Consider the following 18,203-nt stretch of genomic DNA (forward strand, 5'->3'; position numbering starts at 1 on the left):
CAAAGCCATCAGCAAGCGTCGCATAAGAAAGACTATTGAGAAGACGGGACCCCTACGAGCGAAGCTCTCATTCTCTAACTACACGTGGAAGTGCTTTGAACAAAACATTCCTCCCGTATGCAATGAAACCGGATCGAACACTGGGATATAGTCAAGAAGTGTGGTGCGGTCTCAGTTAGAATTTCCTAAGCTATAAAGAATGGAAGAATCCAAGAGAGAGAGTTTTCAGAGCACTGAAAGCCAAGTGATCAAACACTGAGGAAATGCCAGGCATTCACTGGAACCTCCTGACATACACCAGGAGAGGCGGGTGACAAGGACACGAAGATCAGTGTACTTCACACCGAGAGAAGTACACTAATACCATTAGTGTACTTCACAACATGCTCACGCAAAGATCCACGGACGCAAGAGATGTTCAACACGCAAGAGTTCGTTTTTTTTTAGCGAAGATGAAAACCGACAACGAGACAAATAGAGAATGAAATCAGTTACCAAAGGCAGCTGGCACGGGAATCTGGCCCAGAGAAATTCCTTGCGCAGTTGTGCTGTGGTCAGGATAATGAACCGCCGGAAGCCTGATACTAAAGTCAAGGTAATAGAGCAGTGAATGACCAAACCTTGGTAAATGGGCAGTCTGAGGTGAGGTGAGGGGGAGAGAGGAGAGGGGGAATGGGCTAGTCCGAGGGGGAAGTAGTGAGTGGGAGTGACCGGGAGAGTGTGAGTGACCGACTCTGCGAGTGGGATGATCATAAATGACTGTTGGGAGCCAAATGACTGGGAGTAAATACTCACATATAAAACCATGGAGAAACCCATCAAAGACGTCACGAATCATTCATTCTTGTCAATTCAGAACGACCTACAAGAATGTAAACAAATGAGGTAAACAAGGGCATAAAAGATGCAACTCCATAACCTTAATATAACTTATGGACATTAAATGAACACCCGACAGAATCTGTAAATATATTTTTGAGTACTAATTTTAGACAATAAACAAGTGAACGTAAGTTGAATAAATTCCCCCCCCCCCACCAAATAATTCATAAACAGGAAATTCTAAATTTTCCCAAATTGAAAGTCCCTTCAATTTGGTCTTAATTCCCCCTTAAATCAACAAGAGCTGCCACTCACTAGAGCGATACAGCACGAAAAAATCAACAGATGCACAGAAAAAATGCGAAAATTAAAATTTTTTAATTTTCATTAAAAAACATTAGTATTGCTTAAAAGTCACACATGTAATTTCAATCGTTTCCGAGCAGAATTCCAGCTTGATATAAAATACTTCTTGATTGTTGTGTTTTTTCTTATTCCCTCAATATGAGTAACTCTCAAATAATGGAGAAATTCAACATTTGGAGCAGATTACAAAAAGTGGAGAAGATTCAGGAGAATACTTAAAAGGTGGAGGAGATTCAGGAGATCAATGATATTCACAATGTGGAAGAGTTTCAAGAAGTGGAAAAGATTCAAGATAAGAATGAAGAGGTGGAGCAGATTCAAGAACTAGAGAATAAAGATTCTGAAAGATTCGAATATTTTCCTCAAGAAAAGACTTGAAGTTTGAGCGACGTATCAGGAGAGAGAGATGCGGAAAGAAGAGGCATGTTGAGGCGGAAAAATGGCCGTCGGGGTGGGATAGGTGGGAAGGGGGGGGGGGGCATCCAGGAAGAGGGAGGGGGGGGAGGGGAAGAGGACATGGAGGAAGAGGAAGAGTGGGGGACGAAAACAATGCTCCGGCTTGTGGGTGTCGGCTCCTGAAACACACTTTTCACCACTCTACAACTCCTCTAATGTGCACTCGACGCCTCTCCTCACTACGCCTTTAAAAACTCTCAACCCAACACCACTCTCTCCCCCCCTCCAACCTCCCAACCTGTTCTACTCCTCTACAACCAGCACTGTTCTCCTCTACAACCAGCACTGTTCTCCTCTACAACCAGCACTGTTATCCTCTACAACCAGCACTGTTATCCTCTACAACCAGCACTGTTCTCCTCTACAACCAGCACTGTTCTCCTCTACAACCAGCACTGTTCTCCTCTACAACCAGCACTGTTCTCCTCTACAACCAGCACTGTTCTCCTCTACAACCAGCACTGTTCTCCTCTACAACCAGCACTGTTCTCCTCTACAACCAGCACTGTTCTCCTCTACAACCAGCACTGTTCTCCTCTACAACCAGCACTGTTCTCCTCTACAACCAGCACTGTTCTCCTCTACAACCAGCACTGTTCTCCTCTACAACCAGCACTGTTCTCCTCTACAACCAGCACTGTTCTCCTCTACGACCAGCACTGTTCTCCTCTACAACCAACACTTTTCTCACCTCCAGCTATTGTTCTTCTCTGAAGAACAATAGCTGGAGAAGAACAATCTGTTCTTCTTCTCTGAAGAAGTATAGTTTTTCATTGAAATGTAAAAACATTGTGAAGAATGCCTGAGAGTTAGATTTATTTTAACGAAGAAAAAGAATTATGGTTTCAGAGGGAAATATTATTAAGGAAGAAATAAATGTAACTGAATAAGTCATTATAGCATAAATCCTGAAGCCTGAAGCTGCATATCTTAGTGTAAGACGGTCAGGCAATATTCATAAAAAAAAATTCAATGCCATTAGATCTTTAAAAGGATCAATTCTAAAAAAAAAGAAAAAAATGCCTGGCAATGCAGAGTTTGGCCGTTTGCACTGGCACGACTATTCTCAAATACTGTGTAGCTATGTTACATAGTCAGCGTATTCGCTTCCTGTAATCTGCAGCATTCAAGTTTTCTTCCTTGCCAGCATCAAGGGTTTTCACAGTAAACATTACAGAAACCACTCTCAATGCTGCTGTAACCGGCATACATAATCTATATATCTAAACGGACAACAACACCTCTCTTATAGCAGGCCAATAATGGAATGTCTAGCAAAATTGCTTTCATAAGTGATCAATAGCTAATAGAATATTTAATGCAAAGATTTGAAGCGCTTCGATTTTGACAATTTTTTTTTATGGATAAATACTATTTAGCCCGTTTTCTCAACGGTCCAGTTCGCAAACCAGCACGTATAAAAACGTAACTATTTCTACCGAAGGAGAGACGCATAAGCCAAGGAAGTTACTCCCCCTAAACTAGCGAGGACCACTAAGAGAAAATGTAAATATTTCAGTACCTTTGTTTTTTTCTAATACCTTTCGATGTGGTATTTTTCTAATACCATAAAAATATGACGTATCAGGTGAGAGGTTAAGTTTGACTAATAACCGAATAATCTTGTCATTTTAAACAATAAAAACATTTTTTAAAGTCCAATATGTGGACTTCATAAGTGTATAAGTCCAACCCATGGACTTGTACACAATTAAACCAAAACAACTTTTCCTAACAATTAGCACAAATATCCCAAATAAAAAAAAAGAGGCTTCAATCCCATTTATATTATGTTAATTGTTTCTAAAGCTAATTGGGTTAGAGCAGCTGCTGATATTTATTGAATTAAACATTAAACGAATCATATGATAATGATATTGCCCTAATGAGGATTTTGCATAACATAAATACTTATTTGCAATCGGGCTTAAATGGATAATATTTTAACTACGGCTCTAAGTTGATGACGTTTTTGAATTCCACAACTGTGTTTGAATTATTCGCTGACCTTGTAGTCAATTTACATGTGAATTTATTTAAGCTTTGATGTGGAGTGTGTGTGTTTGTTGGTTTGTGTGTGTGTGCGTGCGCGGGTGTGTACTTACCAAATTGTCACATAATTGTGCTTGCAGGAGTTTAGCTTCGGCACTCTGTTCCCGTCTCTGAACTTTAAATAAACTGATTTACAAGCTTCTGAGCAATTTGGGCTCAATCATATCTTCATTTAAAGTGTATGTGTGTGTGTGGGGGGGGAGGGGGGGAGTGTACTCCCCTAGTTGTACTCACCTAGTTGTGCTTGCGGTGGTTGAGCTTTGGCTCTTTGGTCCCGCCTCTCAACCGTCAATCAACTGATGTACAGATTCCTGGGCCTATTGGGCTCTATCATATCTACACTTGAAACTGTGCATGGAGTCAACCACCACCACATCACTGCCTTATGCTTTCCATTTACTAACTAATCCGATAGTGAAAAAGTTCTAGCTAATGTCTCTGTGGCTCATTTGGGCACTCTGCTTCCACCTGTGTCCCCTTCTGCGTGTACCTCCCGTGTTTAATAATCCATCCTTGTCTACCCTGTTAATTCCTCTGAGAATTTTGTATGTGGTGATCATGTCTCCCCTAGCTCTTCTGTCTTCCAGCGATGACAGAAGCGATGGCTTCAGCGTTGTGTGTGTATGTGTGTGTGTGTTTGTTAGTGCTATCTAATTAATGCGTATAATCACTAGAAACGAAAATTGCCAATTTTTGCAAATTTCCATTAGCTATGGGAATTGAGAAGTGTATAGTGAAATAGATACTAGTCTAACACTAATTAATATTAACACTTGTCTAAATAAATTGAACCAATTTTCAGAAAACTACGAAGGACATTAAAATGTTTATCATTATAGAAAAAACTTGGCCGAATTTTAAAATGTTTGTCACGTATATATGTTTCGTCTAATGATAAAGGGACTATATATATATATATATATATATATATATATATATATATATATATATATATATATATATATATATATATATATATATATATATATATATATATAAAGAGAGAGAGAGAGAGAGAGAGAGAGAGAGAGAGAGAGAGAGAGAGAGAGAGAGAGAGAGAGAGAGAGAGAGAGAGAGAGAGAGAGAGAGAGAGAGAGAGAGAGAGAGAGAGAGAGAGAGAGAGAGAGAGAGAGAGAGAGAGAGAGAGAGAGAGAGAGAGAGAGAGAGAGAGAGAGAGAGAGAGAGAGAATCAGGGACGACAAAGACAACAGCTGATAAGGAAGACCGGGGGAAGAGAGCAATGTATCAAAAGTCACCAAAAAATGGACTGGTGGGCCCAAAAGCAATTAGAATTCTCACGAACTTCCCAACACAGATTAATGTGGATAGTGAAATTGAAGACAGAAATTCCGAACACGAGCAAATGCCCTAAAGATTGACAAAACCGTCAAACGCTTCAAGCATCTCTGAATGATTTCTTCGCAACGGAAATTAATTAAAATTTATGATTTGGCGCCATAAATTGTGCGGACAGAAGAAGAAGAATTATTTCCATGAAATGAAATGTTAAATCTTCATAACTGGAGGCAAGAAATACCACACATTATTATAAGCAAGCTTCTCACTCCACTGCAAAAGCTTTTTGGGAGGGTTTTTTTCTCGTGTGGGGTTCTTGGCCCATTCATCTCCACGTGACAGTCTCCTGAAAGAGTCTCTCCGGAGGTCATAGGCGCACGCGATACTTGCAATATTTAAGCATCAATATCTAGGACGAATCTCTGATTTTATTAGGATGTCAGAGAGGATGGCACATGTCTTTACAGTTTCCTTTTGGTCCTCCGTTCAACCACTCCTATTCTTGTTCAGAACGAATTAACGCAGTACATCACAAATGGGTTCCAGTTAATCAGAGATATATATCGTATTGCAGCATTGTCTGCTAGAACACCATCCAGGTGTCTGCTGGAACACCATCCAGGTGTCTGCTGGAACACCATCCAGGTGTCTGCTGGAACACCATCCAGGTGTCTGCTGGAACACCATCCAGGTGTCTGCTGGAACACCATCCAGGTGTCTGCTGGAACACCATCCAGGTGTCTGCTGGAACACCATCCAGGTGTCTGCTGGAGCACCATCCAGGTGTCTGCTGGAACACGAGAGTTCTGCAGGCACGGCTAGCTATCACTTTACTCCCAATGATTTGGATTGCAAGGGTAAAATTTTCTCTACCTCTGGGTGTAACTGGAACCAGTCAGACCACAATCTTGTATACCTTCTATAACTTCATTTTATGCCCTTACAAACCATGACTGCTGGTCGGGGTTGCATATTGAAGTTTTGGTCTCACATAGGTTGTAAATAATGCCCAGAAGGGTTCGTTATCTAGGCAATTAACAGCTACGACAATAGGCAAAATAATCAACTTGCAAAGCGTCTAATAGACTAATCAGGCAATATTGTCCAAGCAACAGGCAACGTTGCCAACAGGAATGCAAACGTAAATGCTTACAACAGGCCAATCAGTCAACAGACAAAAAAATAAAATCCTCAGGAGCAAATTCGGTCAAAGAAGCAACGCGATCAGCTGGCATAAATAGTCAACGTAGTCAATAAAGCATCGCACAAACGTCAATAAAACGCAGTACCACGCTGGCATAATATGCTGCGCAAATGAGGAATAGTCGGTCGTATTTTTTATTCAGAAAACCACTCAGAACTTAACACACAGGGAATGTGTTGCCAAAGCTACCTCAAGCAATCACTGTTCGCGAACTATCCCCCAGAGAGCCATTAATCGCGGAAATTACAAGCATTACCGTAAAGCACTGGGATATTTAACTAAAAAAACTTTTTGATGATAGATTATAAAAACTCTAATATACTGCCTTCTATGCAGTTAACACACCTGAATCCACAGAGTTAACTTAGACTATGGGACAAATTCGTATTATCAAGCCACGTAAACCATATCGAGACTCCAATACAAACAGGTTTGTGAGCACTTAGGTCATGGAATTGTGTGAAAAATCTTATTTAGTTCTCGTGTGTGTGATCTGTCTTGGTCTACGCATGTTAGGACACATGTAACTGCTCTGCCATGTTCTCCTCCCAGCACCTCTACTCTCTACTTTAGTCCTCTGATTATGGCGTGTTTCCGCAATGTTTTATAAGGTCTCACGCCAACAGTGAGTTGTTATGCGAGACCTTTAGGATATATTCGTCCATGCTGAGTCCGACTTCCCAGACATCATTTTAACACATTGTATTCAAAGTCAGTATTATTTAATACATAAATTAACGTTATTATATGTGACAATTTGGTGTATAGTTAGTCCAATGATAGGTTACGTTTGCTGATTCTCTTGACAGTCATTTGTGTTTGTAATACAGTGTTTGTAGTTCAGTGTAATTTGTGTTTGTAAAGCATTTACACAGGTACGGTTCGAAAATGAGGTCGTTAATAAATCACTATTCGAGAAACGTTCGAACGTCATCAGTTGTGAGTCATTTGAGAAGTGTTTTATAGTCATAAAGATGGAGTCTGGCGGCTCGATTAATGACCAGTTGGCTTTTGTTTATGAGGACGGACTGTGAATTAGTACGTGGGTCCTCGGGTTAATAGTGAGCTATGAAGCTTGTTCGTTGGTCAAGAATGAGTTTTGAAGCGTGCACTCAGGTGAGTAAATAGGTATAAGGCAAGTTACCAGGTAAGCAGTATATATGTATATATATATGTATATATATATATATATATATATATATATATATATATATATATATATATATATATATATATATATATATATATATATATATATATATATATGCGAACAAGCCTGAATGGTCCCCAGGACATATGCAACTGAAAACTCACACCCCAGAAGTGACTCGAACCCATACTCCCAGAAGCAACGCAGCTGGTATGTACAAGACGCCTTAATCCACTTGACCATCACGACCGGACAAAATGAGGTGATAGCCGAGGCTATATGAACCACCCCACCGCCGGCACTCGGATAGTTATCTTGGGCATAGCATTTTACCAAATCACCTCATTCTTTGGGGCACACGTGAGGAACACAAATGCGAACAAGCCTGAATGGTCCCCAGGACATATGCAACTGAAAACTCACACCCCAGAAGTGACTCGAACCCATACTCCCAGAAGCAACGCAGCTGGTATGTACAAGACGCCTTAATCCACTTGACCATCACGACCGGACAAAATGAGGTGATAGCCGAGGCTATATGAACCACCCCACCGCCGGCACTCGGATAGTTATCTTGGGCATAGCATTTTACCAAATCACCTCATTCTTTGGGGCACACGTGAGGAACACAAATGCGAACAAGCCTGAATGGTCCCCAGGACATATGCAACTGAAAACTCACACCCCAGAAGTGACTCGAACCCATACTCCCAGAAGCAACGCAGCTGGTATGTACAAGACGCCTTAATCCACTTGACCATCACGACCGGACAAAATGAGGTGATAGCCGAGGCTATATGAACCACCCCACCGCCGGCACTCGGATAGTTATCTTGGGCATAGCATTTTACCAAATCACCTCATTCTTTGGGGCACACGTGAGGAACACAAATGCGAACAAGCCTGAATGGTCCCCAGGACATATGCAACTGAAAACTCACACCCCAGAAGTGACTCGAACCCATACTCCCAGAAGCAACGCAGCTGGTATGTACAAGACGCCTTAATCCACTTGACCATCACGACCGGACAAAATGAGGTGATAGCCGAGGCTATATGAACCACCCCACCGCCGGCACTCGGATAGTTATCTTGGGCATAGCATTTTACCAAATCACCTCATTCTTTGGGGCACACGTGAGGAACACAAATGCGAACAAGCCTGAATGGTCCCCAGGACATATGCAACTGAAAACTCACACCCCAGAAGTGACTCGAACCCATACTCCCAGAAGCAACGCAGCTGGTATGTACAAGACGCCTTAATCCACTTGACCATCACGACCGGACAAAATGAGGTGATAGCCGAGGCTATATGAACCACCCCACCGCCGGCACTCGGATAGTTATCTTGGGCATAGCATTTTACCAAATCACCTCATTCTTTGGGGCACACGTGAGGAACACAAATGCGAACAAGCCTGAATGGTCCCCAGGACATATGCAACTGAAAACTCACACCCCAGAAGTGACTCGAACCCATACTCCCAGAAGCAACGCAGCTGGTATGTACAAGACGCCTTAATCCACTTGACCATCACGACCGGACAAAATGAGGTGATAGCCGAGGCTATATGAACCACCCCACCGCCGGCACTCGGATAGTTATCTTGGGCATAGCATTTTACCAAATCACCTCATTCTTTGGGGCACACGTGAGGAACACAAATGCGAACAAGCCTGAATGGTCCCCAGGACATATGCAACTGAAAACTCACACCCCAGAAGTGACTCGAACCCATACTCCCAGAAGCAACGCAGCTGGTATGTACAAGACGCCTTAATCCACTTGACCATCACGACCGGACAAAATGAGGTGATAGCCGAGGCTATATGAACCACCCCACCGCCGGCACTCGGATAGTTATCTTGGGCATAGCATTTTACCAAATCACCTCATTCTTTGGGGCACACGTGAGGAACACAAATGCGAACAAGCCTGAATGGTCCCCAGGACATATGCAACTGAAAACTCACACCCCAGAAGTGACTCGAACCCATACTCCCAGAAGCAACGCAGCTGGTATGTACAAGACGCCTTAATCCACTTGACCATCACGACCGGACAAAATGAGGTGATAGCCGAGGCTATATGAACCACCCCACCGCCGGCACTCGGATAGTTATCTTGGGCATAGCATTTTACCAAATCACCTCATTCTTTGGGGCACACGTGAGGAACACAAATGCGAACAAGCCTGAATGGTCCCCAGGACATATGCAACTGAAAACTCACACCCCAGAAGTGACTCGAACCCATACTCCCAGAAGCAACGCAGCTGGTATGTACAAGACGCCTTAATCCACTTGACCATCACGACCGGACAAAATGAGGTGATAGCCGAGGCTATATGAACCACCCCACCGCCGGCACTCGGATAGTTATCTTGGGCATAGCATTTTACCAAATCACCTCATTCTTTGGGGCACACGTGAGGAACACAAATGCGAACAAGCCTGAATGGTCCCCAGGACATATGCAACTGAAAACTCACACCCCAGAAGTGACTCGAACCCATACTCCCAGAAGCAACGCAGCTGGTATGTACAAGACGCCTTAATCCACTTGACCATCACGACCGGACAAAATGAGGTGATAGCCGAGGCTATATGAACCACCCCACCGCCGGCACTCGGATAGTTATCTTGGGCATAGCATTTTACCAAATCACCTCATTCTTTGGGGCACACGTGAGGAACACAAATGCGAACAAGCCTGAATGGTCCCCAGGACATATGCAACTGAAAACTCACACCCCAGAAGTGACTCGAACCCATACTCCCAGAAGCAACGCAGCTGGTATGTACAAGACGCCTTAATCCACTTGACCATCACGACCGGACAAAATGAGGTGATAGCCGAGGCTATATGAACCACCCCACCGCCGGCACTCGGATAGTTATCTTGGGCATAGCATTTTACCAAATCACCTCATTCTTTGGGGCACACGTGAGGAACACAAATGCGAACAAGCCTGAATGGTCCCCAGGACATATGCAACTGAAAACTCACACCCCAGAAGTGACTCGAACCCATACTCCCAGAAGCAACGCAGCTGGTATGTACAAGACGCCTTAATCCACTTGACCATCACGACCGGACAAAATGAGGTGATAGCCGAGGCTATATGAACCACCCCACCGCCGGCACTCGGATAGTTATCTTGGGCATAGCATTTTACCAAATCACCTCATTCTTTGGGGCACACGTGAGGAACACAAATGCGAACAAGCCTGAATGGTCCCCAGGACATATGCAACTGAAAACTCACACCCCAGAAGTGACTCGAACCCATACTCCCAGAAGCAACGCAGCTGGTATGTACAAGACGCCTTAATCCACTTGACCATCACGACCGGACAAAATGAGGTGATAGCCGAGGCTATATGAACCACCCCACCGCCGGCACTCGGATAGTTATCTTGGGCATAGCATTTTACCAAATCACCTCATTCTTTGGGGCACACGTGAGGAACACAAATGCGAACAAGCCTGAATGGTCCCCAGGACATATGCAACTGAAAACTCACACCCCAGAAGTGACTCGAACCCATACTCCCAGAAGCAACGCAGCTGGTATGTACAAGACGCCTTAATCCACTTGACCATCACGACCGGACAAAATGAGGTGATAGCCGAGGCTATATGAACCACCCCACCGCCGGCACTCGGATAGTTATCTTGGGCATAGCATTTTACCAAATCACCTCATTCTTTGGGGCACACGTGAGGAACACAAATGCGAACAAGCCTGAATGGTCCCCAGGACATATGCAACTGAAAACTCACACCCCAGAAGTGACTCGAACCCATACTCCCAGAAGCAACGCAGCTGGTATGTACAAGACGCCTTAATCCACTTGACCATCACGACCGGACAAAATGAGGTGATAGCCGAGGCTATATGAACCACCCCACCGCCGGCACTCGGATAGTTATCTTGGGCATAGCATTTTACCAAATCACCTCATTCTTTGGGGCACACGTGAGGAACACAAATGCGAACAAGCCTGAATGGTCCCCAGGACATATGCAACTGAAAACTCACACCCCAGAAGTGACTCGAACCCATACTCCCAGAAGCAACGCAGCTGGTATGTACAAGACGCCTTAATCCACTTGACCATCACGACCGGACAAAATGAGGTGATAGCCGAGGCTATATGAACCACCCCACCGCCGGCACTCGGATAGTTATCTTGGGCATAGCATTTTACCAAATCACCACGGCGGTGGGGTGGTTCATATAGCCTCGGCTATCACCTCATTTTGTCCGGTCGTGATGGTCAAGTGGATTAAGGCGTCTTGTACATACCAGCTGCGTTGCTTCTGGGAGTATGGGTTCGAGTCACTTCTGGGGTGTGAGTTTTCAGTTGCATATGTCCTGGGGACCATTCAGGCTTGTTCGCATTTGTGTTCCTCACGTGTGCCCCAAAGAATGAGGTGATTTGGTAAAATGCTATGCCCAAGATAACTATCCGAGTGCCGGCGGTGGGGTGGTTCATATAGCCTCGGCTATCACCTCATTTTGTCCGGTCGTGATGGTCAAGTGGATTAAGGCGTCTTGTACATACCAGCTGCGTTGCTTCTGGGAGTATGGGTTCGAGTCACTTCTGGGGTGTGAGTTTTCAGTTGCATATGTCCTGGGGACCATTCAGGCTTGTTCGCATTTGTGTTCCTCACGTGTGCCCCAAAGAATGAGGTGATTTGGTAAAATGCTATGCCCAAGATAACTATCCGAGTGCCGGCGGTGGGGTGGTTCATATAGCCTCGGCTATCACCTCATTTTGTCCGGTCGTGATGGTCAAGTGGATTAAGGCGTCTTGTACATACCAGCTGCGTTGCTTCTGGGAGTATGGGTTCGAGTCACTTCTGGGGTGTGAGTTTTCAGTTGCATATGTCCTGGGGACCATTCAGGCTTGTTCGCATTTGTGTTCCTCACGTGTGCCCCAAAGAATGAGGTGATTTGGTAAAATGCTATGCCCAAGATAACTATCCGAGTGCCGGCGGTGGGGTGGTTCATATAGCCTCGGCTATCACCTCATTTTGTCCGGTCGTGATGGTCAAGTGGATTAAGGCGTCTTGTACATACCAGCTGCGTTGCTTCTGGGAGTATGGGTTCGAGTCACTTCTGGGGTGTGAGTTTTCAGTTGCATATGTCCTGGGGACCATTCAGGCTTGTTCGCATTTGTGTTCCTCACGTGTGCCCCAAAGAATGAGGTGATTTGGTAAAATGCTATGCCCAAGATAACTATCCGAGTGCCGGCGGTGGGGTGGTTCATATAGCCTCGGCTATCACCTCATTTTGTCCGGTCGTGATGGTCAAGTGGATTAAGGCGTCTTGTACATACCAGCTGCGTTGCTTCTGGGAGTATGGGTTCGAGTCACTTCTGGGGTGTGAGTTTTCAGTTGCATATGTCCTGGGGACCATTCAGGCTTGTTCGCATTTGTGTTCCTCACGTGTGCCCCAAAGAATGAGGTGATTTGGTAAAATGCTATGCCCAAGATAACTATCCGAGTGCCGGCGGTGGGGTGGTTCATATAGCCTCGGCTATCACCTCATTTTGTCCGGTCGTGATGGTCAAGTGGATTAAGGCGTCTTGTACATACCAGCTGCGTTGCTTCTGGGAGTATGGGTTCGAGTCACTTCTGGGGTGTGAGTTTTCAGTTGCATATGTCCTGGGGACCATTCAGGCTTGTTCGCATTTGTGTTCCTCACGTGTGCCCCAAAGAATGAGGTGATTTGGTAAAATGCTATGCCCAAGATAACTATCCGAGTGCCGGCGGTGGGGTGGTTCATATAGCCTCGGCTATCACCTCATTTTGTCCGGTCGTGATGGTCAAGTGGATTAAGGCGTCTTGTACATACCAGCTGCGTTGCTTCTGGGAGTATGGGTTCGAGTCACTTCTGGGGTGTGAGTTTTCAGTTGCATATGTCCTGGGGACCATTCAGGCTTGTTCGCATTTGTGTTCCTCACGTGTGCCCCAAAGAATGAGGTGATTTGGTAAAATGCTATGCCCAAGATAACTATCCGAGTGCCGGCGGTGGGGTGGTTCATATAGCCTCGGCTATCACCTCATTTTGTCCGGTCGTGATGGTCAAGTGGATTAAGGCGTCTTGTACATACCAGCTGCGTTGCTTCTGGGAGTATGGGTTCGAGTCACTTCTGGGGTGTGAGTTTTCAGTTGCATATGTCCTGGGGACCATTCAGGCTTGTTCGCATTTGTGTTCCTCACGTGTGCCCCAAAGAATGAGGTGATTTGGTAAAATGCTATGCCCAAGATAACTATCCGAGTGCCGGCGGTGGGGTGGTTCATATAGCCTCGGCTATCACCTCATTTTGTCCGGTCGTGATGGTCAAGTGGATTAAGGCGTCTTGTACATACCAGCTGCGTTGCTTCTGGGAGTATGGGTTCGAGTCACTTCTGGGGTGTGAGTTTTCAGTTATATATATATATATATATATATATATATATATATATATATATATATATATATATATATATATATATATATATATATATATATATATATATATATATATATATATATATATATATTATAATAGTGTCAGGCTGAAAAATGAACTGATAAAGACAAAACCAAAATCAACATAAAGACTAAAAATTTTGAAGTGCAAATTTTTCACACCAAATTGTATTTCTTTCACAATTTCAAGTTTTTCTAAGTAATTATCTTGTCGTAAAGTTCGCTTTCAAATCACTTTCTTGCCTGAGAGTGAACACTTTCCTATACGATCACGAATTTAAAACTTGCTTGTGTTGAGAATTATGTCTCGTGCACCTACAACAGTCTGGTAGTCTGGGTCAGCTTGGGAACATGCATATATTGCTTCATCTGCTATGCAAGTTATAAATTTTGATTGCCAGCACACTTAAGGGGTTTTGGGGTATAGCGTTAAGCATGATTTTAACTTTTTGCGGGGCAGAGACGTACGGCATTAATTCCTCGATAGCCCAGGGGCGAGATTCATGAAGCACTTACGAACCTTTGCATCTTTTCTCAATCTTTGGCGGCTTTGTTTACTATTATTAAACGGTTAATGAGCTCGGAAGCACCAGGAGACTGTTTATAACAATAACAACAGTTGATTGGGAAGTTTTCATGCTTGTAAACTGTTTAATAAATGTAACCAAAGCCGTCAAACATTGTGGAAAGAAGTACACGTTCGTAAGTACTTGCGTAACTAATTAGTGAATCTGCCCCCAGGTGTTCCGGGTACCGTTTCTTCACTCTGTCCTACCTATCCCAGCTGTTGTTTTGTCCTCGTGTTCCTCTCCAGTGCTGTACAACTATATTACCTTAGCTCTATACTGATAATTACCATAGGGGCCTAATAATAATTAATATGGGGGCCTCGTAGCCTGGTGGATAGCGCGCAGGACTCGTAATTCTGTGGCGCGGGTTCGATTCCCGCACGAGGCAGAAACAAATGGGCAAAGTTTCTTTCACCCTGAATGCCCCTGTTACCTAGCAGTAAATAGGTACCTGGGAGTTAGTCAGCTGTCACGGGCTGCTTCTTGGGGGTGGAGGCCTGGTCGAGGACCGGGCCGCGGGGACACTAAAGCCCCGAAATCATCTCAAGATAACCTCAAGATACCTTACATAATCAAACTGAAGAAACACCTTAACTACACTCAATTTTTAGTCTAATGAGTCTTCACCCAGTTTCCAAACTATTCGTTCACTAAAGGGTGAGAATGTTCAGATAACTCTCGAGTAACCTTTTAAGGACTTGTTGTTATAAAAATAACGCAGCAAAGTTCTTCAGCATCTCAAAATGTTCTTTTAAAACAAGTTACAACAGTATGATTGAACAAATTGGGGATTATATGTATATCTCCATTAACAACATGAACTCTTCCAATAGCCGGGATTGCAGAGGGCTAGAAAAGATTTTCGAGCATAATTATAGGCATTTTTTTTTTACATTTCTGCGAATGTTTGTGCAGTAACCATTAACATGATCACAAAACTGCAAATAAATTACCCTTCAATATACTGCTCTTCCCTGTCATATAAGTACAAATCTAATCAGCGCCTGCAAATACTATCAGATAATATTTAATACATTTTAATCACAAAATGAAAAGCCAGTTGAAACGGCTAGAGTGACTACAGACTCACAGACGCGCAAAACTACAAAAACATACTCGATTCGTGTTTTTTCCAGCATATCAATAATTGGAATGTTCGGAAGAGTAAATTTGGTGGTTCCTGGTTCCTAGTTCTATTGAACTAGTTCCTAGTTCTAGTGAACTAGTTCCTAGTTCTAGTGAACTAGTTCCTAGTTCTAGTGAACTCGTTCCTAGTTCACAGGAAACGCACAAAACCTGATAGTAAAATCCACACAACCTGTCCTTAAATTTAGAGTACTGTGAGTTTGACGCTTTTAAATAAAGCAACAAAATTCCGGTCCTTTATTGGAATAAAGTCACCGTCGTGTTGAGGCTTCAGCAGACCAATGAGCATCCACTTGAGAGGTTAGATCGGTCGCCAACGTTTGAACGCTTCTCCGTGAATCCATATATATCTGGAGTATACCTGTAGTGGGTTCTAAGAGTCCTTCTATTCCCTCAACGTTTATCCTGGGGCCAGGATAAACGTGTGATAAGTTGACCTAGAAGGTTGTTGCTTGAAGGCTGTGGCTGTTGCTACAGGTCCTCATATCTGCCTGTTTGATCCGGCACTTACTGAAAAGGAACGTAATTGATTTTGTAAACACGAGCATTTTTTCCGGTAATGTTTCATATATGTGTTGAGAGAATATTAAAAGTTTGTGGACCTCGGATGTTTATGAAGTGTTCTCTGATTGTTCCGATCTACCTCTACCCTTGATTGGGTCTCTTCTGCATTTTTCTACCACACCTTTCGCTCTAGTATGTTGTTATTCCACTGTGCAAATTTGGGACCTGGCCCCTCCAGTATCCATGCATATTTTATATAATACCTCTTTCGTCTCCTTTCTATAGACCACATTTTGAGAGATCTGAGACAGTTCCTATTGTGTAGGTGCTTTAACGTGTCTATACGTGCCGTATATATTCTCCGAAATTCCCTTTAATTCAAAAATCTTTCCTGCTCTGAAAGGGGAAGTGAGTACCGAGCGGTACTCAAGGCGGGGAGCACAAAGTACAGGAGGTCTGGCAAAAAAAGGAGAGGAAAGTATCCGGGAAGGGACGGAAACTATCAGGAGAAATCGCCAAGCCATTACGACTATATAGGTACGGCCTGGAGGTCAACAAAATTCCAGACCCCATCTCCTGAAGCACTTATCAGCCTGACATATTATCAGAGTAATATGTAGGGATAGTCATCATAATGACTGCTATTATAAATCTAAAGAAAGGTACATTTAAGACACTGTATCCCACGTACGTCAGACCAGTTCTTCAAATTGTGGAGAAAATACTGAGGTTTGTCTCAGTCTAGCCTCAGAGTTGAGAATTATGAGTTACGAGGAAATACTGAAGGATCTAAATCTCACATTCCTTTAAATGAGAAAAAAATAGGATACATGATCACCTCATTCAAAATACTAAAGAAAATTTATAAGGTAGACATGGACATAATATTTGGATTGGGTTTTAGTATAATAATAAACACTACGCCTCCGAGTGAGCGATAGAGGGGGATATATATAGATCTAGTTTTTGTAGTGTTAGATTAGTAAATAAGATTCATTAACTAGGAATCTGAGTTAAATATGAACCCGCAAACAGACGCAGTACGCAAAACTAAAGATATATATGAAAAAGCCCAGAGGTTATCTTGAGGTTATCTTGAGATGGTTTCGGGGCTTTAGTGTCCCCGCGGCCCGGTCCTCGACCAGGCCTCCACCCCCAGGAAGCAGCCCGTGACAGCTGACTAACACCCAGGTACCTATTTTACTGCTAGGTAACAGGGGCATAGGGTGAAAGAAACTCTGCCCATTGTTTCTCGCCGGCGCCTGGGATCGAACCCAGGACCACAGGATCACAAGTCCAGCGTGCTGTCCGCTCGGCCGACCAGCTCCCCAGAGAGATGAGGATGCTGTACATCAGTCTCTTGGAGGTTGAGAGGAGGAACTCAAAGTCTCAGACTCTCCAGCCACCAAAAGCTTGGCCAGGTGAGCACATCAAGGTGATGAAACACGGATACGTTAATGGGAGCTCGCGCAACGCTGGCGGCAGACCGGGAACGCCTAAGGTCATTAACCCAGGCATAAGACAGCCAATGACGCCTCTACTGCAAATGAAATGAGCTCCAAGGTTCACGGGCTTTCTAAGGTCCAGCTACAAGTCAAAACCATCTTATTTAGGGTCTTTAAGAGCAAAATCTATATATTTGCACTTTGTTATACAATACTGATTGTTTTGTGACACGTATCCTAATGCATCAGTATGATATAATATTTGGTATGTAGTTTCGTTATATTATAATTATCGGGAAATGTTAATAAGTGCCAAGTACACGTTTTACGCCAACACCCAACTACCAACAGCCACCAACCTCATCAATGCTATCACCAGAACCGGCGTTGATACCACCAAACTTCTCGTACCACCAAACTACGCAACCAAAATCACCATTGACACCATCAGTTCCACCAACCTTATAACACTAACACCTATACCACCACAACTACTACAGATACCACCAAAACATACACACCACCAACCTCACATACCACCAACCTCACATACCACCAACCTCACACACAACCAACCTCACACACAACCAACCTCACGCACCACGAACCTCACATACCACCAACCTCACACACAACCAACCTCACACACACAACCAACCTCAAACACAACAAACCTCACGCACCACGAACCTCACATACCAC

Source organism: Procambarus clarkii, chromosome 5, assembly GCF_040958095.1.
Source record: "Procambarus clarkii isolate CNS0578487 chromosome 5, FALCON_Pclarkii_2.0, whole genome shotgun sequence".
Classification (NCBI taxonomy): domain Eukaryota; kingdom Metazoa; phylum Arthropoda; class Malacostraca; order Decapoda; family Cambaridae; genus Procambarus; species Procambarus clarkii.